Source organism: Macaca nemestrina, chromosome 15 (genome assembly GCF_043159975.1).
Source record: "Macaca nemestrina isolate mMacNem1 chromosome 15, mMacNem.hap1, whole genome shotgun sequence".
NCBI classification, from domain to species: domain Eukaryota; kingdom Metazoa; phylum Chordata; class Mammalia; order Primates; family Cercopithecidae; genus Macaca; species Macaca nemestrina.
In genome coordinates this window covers 36,546,751-36,559,334 of record NC_092139.1, presented here as the reverse complement: position 1 = coordinate 36,559,334, position 12,584 = coordinate 36,546,751, and the positions used below count along the sequence as shown (strand labels likewise).

The following is a 12,584-nucleotide window of genomic DNA, read 5'->3' as shown; positions in this document are numbered from 1 at the left end:
TCTCCCACTGCACATTTCTTTCTAAGAAAAGTAGGTCCTTTCTCATTCACTATTTAAATAACACTTTTACTTGAAGAGATAGATTAAAGATACTAATTTTTCAAATGATATTTGCTAGATTCAGGTTGAGTACTCCTTACCTGAAATGCTTGGGACCAGAAGTATTTCAGATTTCAGGCATTTTTCAGATTTTGTAATATTTGCATTATTCCTATTGGTTGAATATCCCTGATCCAAAAATTCAAAATCTGAAATGCTCCAATGAGCATTTCCTTTGTGTGTCATGTCAGCACTCAAAAAGTTTTGAATTTGAGGCCAGGCATGGTAGCTCACACCTATAATCTCGGCACTTTGGGAGGCTGAGGTGGGAGGATCGGTTGAGCCCAGGAGTTTGAGACCAGCCAGGGAAACACGGCAAAACCCCGTCTCTACAAAAAATACAAAAATTAGCTGGGCATGGTGGTGTATGCCTGTAGTCCCAGCTACTCAGGAGGCTGAGGTGGGAGGATCACCCAAGCCCAGGAGCTCAAGGCTGCAGTGAGCCACGATCATGCCACTGCACTCCAGCCTGGGCTACATACAGAGTGAGAACCTGTCTCAAAAACAAAAACAAACAACAACAACAAAAAATGTTGGATTTGGGAGCCTTTTGGATTTCATATTAGGATTACTCAACCTGTAGCCACTTATCATAACAAAAAGTTGGCAATTTTTTAAAAAAGAAAAATGCAAAACTCATCAACAACTCTACCACAAGATAATTAACAAATAAGTGGACTCAAGAGCCTGCCCATAGAGAGGTAATGAATGAATTTCATGAATTTCATTCTTTTATTCAGTCAAAGCAGCCCTGTTCCATTAATTTATATTCAGTCTATTATTCCATATAGTAATGTTCTTATGAAGGCAATTGTTTACTAACTATTAAGAATATGTCACCGGGCGCGGTGGCTCACGCCTGTAATCCCAGCACTTTGGGAGGCCGAGGCGGGCGGATCATGAGGCGAGGAGATCGAGACCATCCTGGCTAACACGGTGAAACCCCGTCTCTACCAAAAATACAAAAAATTAGCCCGGCATAGTGGCGGGTGCCTGTAGTCCCAGCTACTTGGGAGGCTGAGGCAGGAGAATGGCGTGAACCCAGGAGGCGGAGCTTGCAGTGAGCCAAGATCGTGCCACTGCACTCCAGCCTGGGCAACAGAGCGAGACTCTGTCTCAAAAAAAAAAAAAAAAAAAAAAAAAAAGAATATGTCTTCTCCAGTACAACTTTCCTCCAGTAGCTCACAAAAGAAGTGGTCTGACCAGGCATGGTGGCTCACGCCTGTAATCCCAGCACTCTGGGAGGCCGAGGCAGGCAGATCACAAGGTCAAGAGATTGAGACCACCCTGGATAACACAGTGAAACCCCATCTCTACTAAAAATACAAAAAACTTAGCTGGGCATGGTGGCGGGTGCTGGTAGTCCCAGCTACTTGGGAGGCTGAGGCAGGAGAATGGCATGAACCCATGAGACGGAGCTTGCAGTGAGCCAAGATCATGCCACTATGCTCCAGCCTGGGCAACAGAGCGACACTCTATCTCAAAAAAAAATAAAAATAAAAATAAAAATAAAAAGTGGTCCTTATTCTTGGATGTAACTGCTAAAAGATAATCCAAGTCATGAGATTGAGACCATCCTGGCTAACACGGTGAAACCCCATCTCTACTAAAAGTACAAAAAAATTAGCCGGGTGTGGTGGCGGGCGCCTGTAGACGCAACTACTCAGGAGGCTGAGGCAGGAGAATGGTGTGAACCCGGGAGGTGGAGTTTTCAGTGAGCCGAGATTGAGCCACTGCACTCCGGCTTCGGTGACAGAGCGACACTCTGTCTCAAAAAAAAAATAAAAGGAAAAAAAAAAATCTAGACCTGGCACGGTTGGCACAGTGGCTCATGCCTGTAATCCCAGCACTTTGGGAGGTCTTTGGGCAAGTGGATCACTTGAGCCAGGAGTTCAAGGCCAGCCTGGGCAATACAGTGAGACCTCACCTCTCCTAAAAATAAAAAATAAAAAAATACGTATGGTGGTGCATGCCTGTGCTCCCAGCTACTTGGAAGGCTGAGGTAGGATGATCACTTGAGACTGGGAGGTCAAGGCTGCAGTGAACCATGATGGTGCCACTGCACTCCAGCCTGGGTGACAGAACAAAACCGTCTCAAAAAAAAAAAAAAAAAAAGAAAAGAAAAAAAGAAAGAAAAGAGAATCTAGCAATACTGAGACAAGCTAGAAGCTTCTGTACTTTCACAACCATATACTAAACCTCCCACACTACAAAATTTGTCCTAATATTGTTTGTTCACATATTCAGCAATGTTTTCTATACATCTTCCAATGGTATTTTGATTTCCTGACAAAATTATTTTCCATGTAGTACATCAGTCTGCTTTTTGTTTAAGTGGGCCTTTTAGGGGTGGGGCAAGAAGAATCTGCCAAGGGTATGTGGTTTTTTGTCTTTTTTTTTCCCCCGAAACAGTCTCGCTGTCTCCCAGGCTAGAGTGCAGTGACGCAATCTCAGCTCACTGCAACCTCCGCCTCCTGGGTTCAAGCGATTCTCCTGCCTCAGCCTCCCGAGTAGCTGGGACTACAGGCGTGCGCACCCACCATGCCCGGCTAATTTCTGTATTTTTGGTAGAGACAGGGTTTTGCCATGTTGGCCAGGCTGGTCTCAAACTCCTGACCTCAGGTGATCCGTCCACCTCGGCCTCCCAAAGTGCTGGGATTCCAAGCATGAGCCACTGTACCCAGCCCCATTTTGTCTTGTATAAGAACAATAAACTTAAAAATTGGTCACGCATGGTGGTTCACACGTGTAGTCCCAGAGCTTTGGAAGGCCAAGATGGGAAGATTGCTTGAGCCCAGGGGTTCAATGCTGCAGTGAGCTATCATTGTGCCACTGTACTCCAGCCTGGGCAACAGAGTGAGACCCTGTTTCTTAAAAACAAGAAATCCTCAAAATATAAATTTTGATCATTGAAGTTAGCAAAATTTTGTAAAGCATCTGATGGAATATCCTTTATCTTTAAGCATCACTGCAAAAAAAAAAAAAAAGTAGAGGTTCTCTTTATGTTGCCAAGTCTTGGTTTTCAGATGTCTTCATACTGGTGACAGCTCCTCATATTTTATTATTTAATATCTCAAAGTTTTACATACTTTTTTTTTTTTTTTTTGGAGACGAAGTCTCACTCGCCCAGGCTTGAGTGCAGTGGCAAGATCTCGGCTCACTGCAAACTCCACCTACTGGGCTCAGATGATTCTCCTGCCTCAGCCTCCAGAGTAGCTGAGGTTACAGGCATGCACTACCACACCCAGCTAATGTTTGCATTTTTAGTAGAGATGGAGTTTCACCATGTTGGCCAGGTTGGTCTTGAACTCCTGACTTCAGGTGATCCACCCGCCTCAGTCTCCCAAAGTGTTGGGATTACAGGCATGAGCCACTGTGCTTGGCCCACCCACCCACCCTTTTTTTTTTTTTTTGAGACAGAGTCTCACTCTGTCTCCAGGCTGGAATGCAGTGGCACAATCCCAGCTTACTGCAACCCCAGCTCACTGCAACCTCCACCTCCCAGGTTCAAGCGATTCTCCCGCCTCAGCCTCCCGGGTAGCTGAGATTATTCAGAGAGGCACATGCCACCACACCAGGCTAATTCTTATATTTTTAGTAGAGATGGGGTTTCACTATGTTGGCCAGGATGGTCTCGATCTCTTGACCTTGTGATCTACCCGCCTTGGCCTCCCAAAGTGCTGGGATTACAGGTGTGAGCCACTGCACCCGGCCCTCCTTTTTTTTAAAAAAACAGTCTCCCTCTGTCCCCCAGGTTGGAGTACAGTGGTACAATCACGGCTCACTGCAGCCTTGAACTCCTGGGTTCAAGCAATCTGCTGCCTCAGCCTCCTAAGTAACTGGGACTACAGGCACGTGACACCACACGGCTAATTTTTTATTTTTAGTAGAGATGGGGTCTCGCTTTGCTGCCCAGGTTTGTCTTGAGCTCCTAGCCTCCTGCGCCTCAGGCTCCCAAAACAGCGGGATTATGGATGTGAGCCACTGTGCAGCTGGGTTCTATATACGATTAAAAGGAATCTTAAAGTAAGATTCTTATTAATGATAGAGTCCATGTTTCTCATAAATTTCCTGATACTTTCCAATTTAGTAAGAGCTGACTTATTTGAATAGCTCACCAAGAATTCATCACAGGAGTTGGACTAGTGTCAGCTCTGACAACTTGTTTGCTTGTGCTTATATTAGTATTTTCTTCAATCACTGGTTTCTTTGCATGTCCATTTTGTAAAGGCTAGTTCAATGAAAACTGGTTAATATAAACTATTAACAACATGTTGCAATACATGGAGAACAAAAGTATAAATATGTCTCTGCTCACTGCAGGATTCAATCTCTTCCTTCAGGACACCCAAAGTTCTAGAGTTAACACATTAACTGTTTGACCTATAGACCCAAAAGATACCAGTGACAATTCCTAAATTAAACATTTTATCTTATCTTTTAGATAAAAACAATAGAAAGTTCTAAATTTTCTTCCAGTTCCCCTGGATCATCTTATCTACCTCACTTTGAAAATTACTGCTCTGGACTACAGCCACAGTGAACTTTTTAACAACTACGAATCAGATCAGTTCACTCTTCTGCTTAAAAATCCTTCAAAGATTTAGCTCTGCCTTCAGGATAAAGTCCAAAATCCTTGCATGCCATACAGGACCCTCAACTCTGCCCCCTGACATTCTCTTGTCTCAACCCTGTCTTTAGTCTCTAGTTCTCAACCCTGGCTACACATTAGAATCACCTGGGGAGTTAAAATACATATACAGGTATGTATCACTTAACAATGGGGATACATTCTGAGGATGAGTCTTGATGTGATTTCATAATTCTGCAAACATCATAAAGGTTACTTACACAAAATGAGATGGTACAGCTTGCTACATACCTAGGCTATATTGTATAACCTACTGCCCCTAGGCTACAAACCTGTACAGCATGTTACTGTACTGAATACTGTAAGTAACACAGTATCTGTGTATTTAAATATCTAAAAACAGAAAAGGTATAGTAAATTACGGATTATAATCTTATGGGACCACTGTTGTATATGCAGTCTCTCCTTGATAGAAACATTGTTACACCGTGCATGACTGTATACACATTCTCAGGCCCCACTTGAGACCAATTAAATCAAAATGCCTGCGGGTGGGACATTTGCAACCCTGATTTTTCTAAGTTCCCCAGGTGAATCTAAAGCGCAGCCTAGGGAGAGAATTACTCTGTCACTGCAAGCCACCTGCCCCTTCCTGTTCACCATGGTCAGCCAGTTTCAGGTGCTCACCAAGCTCTCAATTAGGCCTTGCTATGTCAAGTGTGATCCACCCACCAGCAGCATCTGCCTCACCCAGGAGCTGGTTAGTAACACAGAATCCCAAGTCCCACCCCAGACCTACTGATTCAGGACTTGGCATTTTAACAAGACTCCCAGATGGTTCATGAGCACATTCAATTTAGCGAAGCGCTGCCCTGAGCTACCATATCCCTTCTCAGCTCAGGGCCTTTACAAATGTTTAACTGCAAATATTGTTTAGCTGCTGAACTTCTCTGGCACTCCCAAAACACCCTATTCTTCCCCTTTCATCACATCTATAATTACCATAGGTGATTAATGTCTGTCTACTACACTAACCCAAAAGTGTCATGAGGACAAACATCACATCCATGTTACTCTGGGGTGTCCCCAGCTTCCAGCACAATGCCTGGTATTTTCAACCGAACGGCATCTAGTCTTATATTTTATATTGCTAAGATCCTATTCTAAACTTCCACAATATTTCAGTCTCATCAACCAAATCTTTCTTCAACCACGAGTTGGCTTTAGTTACATAAATCTTGGAGATAATCTATATCACAGCACCGTACTTCTTTCAAAAAATCTAAATTAGCTACTGGTCTCTTCTTCCAAAGCAATGTAAATTAAACCTAATTCAAGGTATCATTACATTTCTTTGTAATAGCAGTAGATGGGCTGTCAAGAAATGGCCCCATAAATTGCTGATAGTGTTGGAAACTAGTTCAACCTTTCCAGATTGCAATTAGGCACTGAAACTGTATCCTCTGACTTGGTGAGCCCAGGCTGGGAGTAAGAGTACAAGAAAATAATTCAAAAGAAGTATTTGAATAAGAGGTATAAAAGTACCATTTATAATAGTAAAAAGGTAGAAAAAATAAAAAGAATAAAAAGGATTGCACCAACTACAGCTGTTGGCTGAGAATGGTGGCTCACACCTATAATTCCAGCACTTTGGGAGGCCAAGGTGGGTGGATCACTTGAGTCCAGGAGTTCAAGACCAGCCTGGGCAACATGAGAATGTCTCTACAAAAAATTAAAAAATCAGCTGGTTGTGGTGGCACAGACCTGTGCAGTCCCAGCTATTTGGGTGGCTGAGATGGGAAGATCATTTAGCCCAGGAGATCAAGGTTGCAGTGAGCTGTGATCATGCCACTGCACTCCAGCCTGGGTGGCAGAGTGAGACCTTGTCTCAAAAACAAACAAACAAATTAAAAAAACTACAGTTGTCAATGAATGGAATACTATACTGTGATTTTTTTTTTTTTTTTTTGAGATGGAGTCTCACTCTGTCACCAGGCTGGAATGCAGTGGCAAGATCTTGGCTCACTGCAACCTCTGTCTCTTGGGTTCAAGTGATCCTCATGCCTTAGCCTCCCGAGTAGCTGGGATTACAGGCACGTGCCACCACACCCAGCTAATTTTTGTATTTTCAGTAGAGATGGGGTTTCACCATGTTGGCCAAGATGGTCTTGATTTCTTGACCTCGTGATCCGCCCTCCTTGGCCTCCCAAAGTGCTGGGATTTACAGGCGTGAGCCACCGTACCCAGTCTGATTTTAAATGAACAAATACTTAAATGAGTAAATATAAAATATTTTATGCTATTCAAGAATTCAAAAATCATAAAATCATATTCTGTATGTACTGACTGCTACTATAAAAACTATGTCTTGTACACTGACACAAATGGATGTGAATTTAGAGTAAAATAAATATAGTTTTACATTTAATGGATTCTCTTTTCTATAGCAAATACATTAAAATAAATTTTAATGTTGGGCTATTTTTGGGCTTGCTGTTCAGTTTTATTAAGTTAGTGTTATATTATTGCTATTTTTGTTGTACTCAGACTCACTAAAAAACCATTTCTTCACCGGGCACGGTGGCTCACGCCTATAATCCCAGCATTTTGGGAGGCCAAGGCAGGCAGATCACCTGAGGTCAGGAGTTCAAGACCAGCCTCACCAACATGGAGAAAACTCGTCTTTACTAAAAATACAACATTATCCAGGCGTGGTGGCACATGCCTATAATCCCAGCTACTCAGGAGGCTCAGGAGAAACGCTTGAACCCGGGAGGCAGAGGTTGCGTGAGCCAAGACAGCGACATTGCACTCCAGCCTGGCCAACAAGAGCAAAACTCCATCTCAAAAAACAAACAAACAAACAAAAAACATTTCTTCAGCTTTGGCATTTGGAAACATTTATTAGTTATTGCACTGGAAAGTAAAATGACAAGATTCTATATTTGGCCAGTTTCCCTCTCATAACTCAAACTTCACCTGCATCTCATTTTTTTCCATGTGAAAACGGAGAAAAACAATGCAATAATGTTTACAAGCTGACACTGAGCACCTCCAATGAAAGGTGCTGGCAAATACAAACATGCGGGGTGCAAAAATACAAAGCAAAAAACCCACCACCAACCACACTGATCATCTTGCACAAGTTACTTTTATCCTTCTGAGCCTCAACATCTCCCTCTGTAGATTTGAATAAACTGGCTAGAATCGCATAGGGTAGGCGGAGGATTTGTGGAGGAAAAGTAAGCATATAATAGCTGAAAAAGCATGATAGTTGATCCTCCTGAACTCTCTGAAGATCATCTACCCAGTCACACATTTTGGGGGAGAGGATACAACAGGCTGTTGGTACAATAGCCTGAAAACAGGTGACAGTTTGGCTCTATGTCTGCAAATCAAAAATGCAGACATATCCCTTGACCCAGTAATTCCACTTCTAAAAGCATATTGTTCAGATAACTTTGCAAATGAGCACATAACACAGTATGTACAAGGACATTCATTGTATTGCTGTAATATAAGAACCTGGAAACAAATATTTAACCCAAAGATGTTACAGTACAGCCATACAATTAAACAAGTAAAAGAATGTCAACAGAAAGAACAAATAACTCTCTTTATATATTGATAATAGAATGATTTCCTAAATATGTTAAGTAAAAAAAAACCCAGTAAGGTGTGAGTGGTACGTCCCATGGTGGGAGGAGTATGGACAAGCAGGCACACATTTATAAAGGAACAGTGTCTACGGAAGGCCATATAAACTGAAAACTTCAGCCATCTCTGGGGAGGAGGTTAGGGAGACAGACAGGAGACTTGGGGCCAGGGTAGGAGGGACATTCTTCTCTATATACTCTTTTGTATTGCTAGAACTTTTGAATTTTTCTCTCATCTGCATTAATTATATTTTCCCAAAATGGAGCAGGATTCTCTCTACACCTTCCTCTGGATCTAAGAGGCTGTGATTCTACCTCTGTCAGACCTGACCAGTGCCTCCTATATTGCAGGAACATCTGCATTTGGTCCTATAATGCCCCCAAATGATCTTTCCAAAACTCTTTCAGCCCAAGTCCCTGGCCTCCTTTAAATCCTCTAGTAGCTCTCCAGCTACCTGATCCAGCTATGATTAACCTCTTCCCTCCTCCCCAAGGACAGTGGATTCCTTCCACCACCAAGTCTGCTTGTGCTGCTCCCTCTTGCCTATGTGTGCAGTCCACCATGGAAAAACTCCTATGCATCTTTCATGATCTGAAGAATCCCCTGTCCCAGGAAAGCTTTCCCAAATCACCCAGGCAGGGGATGCTCCCTGCACAGCCTGGCAGAGGCTCTGGAAATACATTGCCAAAATTCAAATCTTGACTATTCCCTCATTTGCCCACTGTTTGGCCTCAGTTTCCAACCCTGTAGAGTAGGAATAAGCCCTTTTATGACTTGAAAAGACTGAGGGAATTCATGGAAAACATTTATTACATAGCTTGTCACAAGGCAAATAAAATATAGCTATTATTACAATCTTATAGCACCTGTGATGTATTTATATCCACCTGTCCTACATTAGACTCTGAGCTCCTCAAAGGTAAGGACTGACTTCTTCACTATTGTATCCCAAGCAATTCATCTGACAAAATGAAGGCACATGAACGTACTTAAGCCAGAGGATTGGTTTTTCTGGTTCTGTATTTCACCCAGATGTTAAGTGGCTAAACAGAGAACAGACCCCCGGATCCCACCATGCCTTACAATGCACGTTATCAGCCAGGCCGCTTTGAGCAGGTAGAGGTGAAAAGAGACTGAACGGCTTTTAGTCTTTCAGAGACAGTTTTTTGGAGGCCAGTGGGATATGGGACCTACCAGTTCCCACCCGCTGACTGCTTATAAGGCCTGGGTGGGATGGACATGCAGAAGTGTGGAAGCAGAAATACTAAAAGTCCTGGGCATGTACTCGAAGCAGGCCTTTAAAACACGAAAAAATCTCTTGGGAAGTGGATACCGGGAAATAAACAGAGCCTGGGCATAAGAGAAGAGACTGGAAAGAATCTACAAGACAACTTGGAGGAAGAATTCTCCCAGCATGGGAGACAGAAAGGTGGGCAAGACACAGCTCCTGCCCACAAGAAGCTTCTCAAATGAGAAGAACTTTAAAAGAAAAAGTGGAGCTTGGCAGGTAAAGGTGGGGAAGAAAGAGGATCACATAAAACAAAAACATCCCAAAATGTGATGAAGCAGTCAAGCAGCTCTGAATAATAGCCAGCAAGGGGGATGAGGGGAAGGAGAATTGAAGGATTAGATTAATCTAAAAGGAGTAAACTGAGGCAAGATTGTCAAGGGCTTTGTATGACCTGATAAGGCATTTTAGGCTTCATTCATCCCATGGGAAAAAGAAAAGCGAGGGAGTTTTTAAGTAAACAAGTGACAGCATCAGATCTGTGTTTCTGAAAGGAGTGGCCAGGCAGGAAGATGTTCGCCCTTTCCTAGTCAGTCCTCCTCTCGCCCACCATCTTCTGTTTCTCCGGCTGCCTGCACAGCTAGCAGGTGGCAAACGAAGCCGTCTCCGGGGTGATGTGACTGGTTCTAGAGCCGGAATCCCTCTCCTGGGCAAAAGCTTCTGATGGTGTTCACCCTGCAGAGGGTGGATCTGCACATCTTCCTTTCCTGTCTTACAAATATCATCAGAGATCTCAAAAATAAAAACAAAACCCTCAAGACAGAACTCAGCTCTGCTATTTTTTTTTTTTTTTAATCTTCAGGAGATATAATCAGGAACTAATTTTTTCAAATTTTTTTTTTATTTACCGAAAGTAAAAATGGAGGGGACCTGCGTTCTCAATTGGCCTATTCTGAATTCTGGGCAGCTCTCAGCCCTTATTTCCCTTCTTAAATAGCCTCAACAGTTGGGAGAGGGCGGCAAGGAGAGGGGCCTGGGAGACGGGCCGGGGGACCGAGGGAGGTGGACTTGAAGGGAAAGAAAAGTTGGTCACTGCAAAAGCAAATTTTCTCATGCCAGGAGTTTTCCTCTTTCCTCCCATTAAATGGACTTGAGCAAATTCTGTTCTCGCCATTCTAAGTTTCTTCTCTGAGAATGAACTCTGGCAGTGCCCTGGCCTGGTCCCAGGAGGACGCACGCAAAGTTCCTGGGCAGTCGCGAGGGGTCGGGGCCCGGGCCGGCATGTTTCCGGGGATCCCCTCCCCACGACGGACCCGCAAGGATGCACAATCAAATTGCAGGCGCCCGCAGGCTTCCACCCGGAAAAGAGGGCTGAGGGCTGAGGGCTGAAGGCTGAGGGCTGAGGGCTCCGGGCTCCGGGCTCCGGGCTCCTGGCTCGGGCCCGGGACCCCTCCCACCGCCCCCGGGAGCCGCCCCCCCTTCCGAAGCCCACCCGGGCGCAGCGGCCGCGAACACTCACAGAGTCTGGCGTTGGGCGGGACCGCTGGGGACGAGGAGAGCGGCTCCGCCTCGGCTCCGCGGCGGCGTTTCGGGCCGCCACTCGCCCTCAGGGCCGCCGCCCGGCCCGCGGCTCCGAGCCCCGCGGCGGCGGCGGCGGCCTCGCCTCCATGGCGAGGGGAAGCGGCTGAGGGGAGACTGGGCGGGCGGCGGTGATGGCGGCAGCGGCCGGGGTCCCAGCGCGATCGCGCGCGCGCGCGTCTCTGTCAGCGCCGCACTCACCGCAGCCTCGCTCCCGACCTGGCCTTGGCTGTAAGACGCGTGTTCATTGGCTGTTCAGAGACAGGCGCTGGTTGGCCGACAGCGAACGGGCGTCTCCCGCCCGCGCGGGCCCCGCCCTTGTGCACCGCTGGAAGCTCACTGGCTGGGGCCCCGAACCCGGTTCCACGGTCTCCAGATAGCTCGGGAGGGGTTCGCCCCGGGGCCGCCCAATCCTTCGGGAAGCTGGACCCCGGAAGGACTGGCCGCGGGTGCACCAGTGCCTTCCGCCACTCTACAGTCACAGGCCCCAGGACTTGGGCCTTCTTCCCAGTTTACAGATGAGGAAACCGAGGCCAGGGACAAACTACACCAATGTCTAGCCACCAGGGCGGCATGGAACTCGAGAGCCATCTTCCTAATCCTCTCCAAACGTGATACTGTGGGTCTTTTTTTCCCTCCCCTAATTGCTGCAGGTTGAACGACGGGTCTCACTGGGGAGGGAGAGGAACCTGTCAAGTCCCTAGAACGGGTCTGGCTCCGTGGGTGTCATCTTACATCAAGTCAGCCCACGCCGTCCCCACCCGAGCTCCAGGGTAATCTCCGCGGCTTTCCAGATGCGCATGCTAGGGCCCTGATCGCCACCGAGCTGAGTAGAAGCACAACACGTGGTGGTCTGCGATGGGGGTCCCTTTTGCGATAGGCCTGACGGGGCAGGGGAAGCGCAAAACTCAAGAGAAGAGCCAGAGTGCGCCCTCCCCAGGCCGGGGTTGGGGCGCGTACCCCTTTCCCGGCGCTGCCGGCACCGCGTCTGGCGCGTGGCACCCCCGAAGCAATCGCTCAGTGCATCCAGTGGCAGCAGGTTCCTACGCGGATCCCCGCGGCTGCTGCAGGACTTGAGCGTCTGCGGCTGAAAGCCGATTACGCAGTCGTGATAGGTGGTAGCAAATGCGACATTTCGCCGGATTTCCCAAGTAGGGGCCCCTGGGCGCGCAGGGCGAGCGGCTGGGCGTCTGCAGGCAATAGACAGATTTGCACAGCAGCGCGCAAACCGAGCTTGCGGGTAGGGGACGCTTCATCCCCGACCCAGGGTCTGCGGTACCCGGGGTAGGTGGCAGTGAGTCTCTCCTCCAGACCGGGCAGCCCCTGAGGCCCCCTCACGCAACCCAGGCCGGTTTAGGACTCTGTGCCCCACTCCTCCGTATTGTGGAATAATTTAGTCCATGCTAACCAGAGCCATGGCCTGGGAATATG

At 46.6% G+C, this 12,584-nt stretch overlaps 1 protein-coding gene across 8 annotated transcripts in view; it reads right to left on the bottom strand.

Annotated features, from left to right (window-relative positions):
- LOC105481608 (protein tyrosine phosphatase receptor type A) overlaps nt 1–11,374 on the bottom strand; it is a 162,500-nt gene extending 151,126 nt beyond the window's left edge. For 7 of the 8 annotated variants that reach the window (XR_011613481.1, XM_011741318.3, XM_011741320.3 and 4 more), the window contains exon 1: nt 11,095–11,374. The gene's annotated coding sequence lies outside the window, so the exon portion shown is untranslated. The remainder of the gene's footprint in view (nt 1–11,094) is intronic. The other variant, XM_071079578.1, reaches the window with a different exon arrangement.
- Nucleotides 11,375–12,584: the final 1,210 nt, after the last annotated feature.